This window comes from Arvicanthis niloticus, chromosome 1 (genome assembly GCF_011762505.2).
Source record: "Arvicanthis niloticus isolate mArvNil1 chromosome 1, mArvNil1.pat.X, whole genome shotgun sequence".
Classification (NCBI taxonomy): domain Eukaryota; kingdom Metazoa; phylum Chordata; class Mammalia; order Rodentia; family Muridae; genus Arvicanthis; species Arvicanthis niloticus.
Window position 1 is genome coordinate 17,498,237 of NC_047658.1, and position 592 is coordinate 17,498,828.

Genomic DNA, 592 nt, shown 5'->3' on the forward strand with positions numbered 1-592 from the left:
ATGAAGAACTTAAAAAAAAAACTTATCATTGATAACAGATCCCCCACCTCTGGTCATGAAAAGCCTCTGTATCACATTTATTTCAGACCTTCACCTTTAAAGATTCCATGTAGCTTCAATTCCCATTTCGCAACAAGCCTACCTAGTTTTCTTTTCTTTTTCTTTCTATTTATTACTTTATTATTTATTTACTTTTTAGTTTAGGGGGAAAAAAAGAAATCTTTTAAGTCCCTGAGAAAATACAGGGAAAAAAATGGTATTGTTAGTAATATGCAGCACCTCAGTCTCTTAGAAATAAGTGATAGTCACGTGTAGGTAGGAAGTAAAATCCCCTGAAAATATGATACAGCCTGGGACTTTGACTGTATCACAGTCCACAAGCTTTGCCTGGTTATGTGGCACTATCACACTGTGATGGTGGTCTCTGTATCAGTGTATTGTGGGAGTGGCCATGACATCCCCTAAAGGAACAGACAGGAAGATCCATGAGAAGTATTGGCAAGTTGTACCTTCACAAGTAGTAGCGCGCATGCGCCTTGCCATCCTCTGCAAGGAAAGAAAAGGGTAAAGAATCCTGATTCAAAGTAAACGG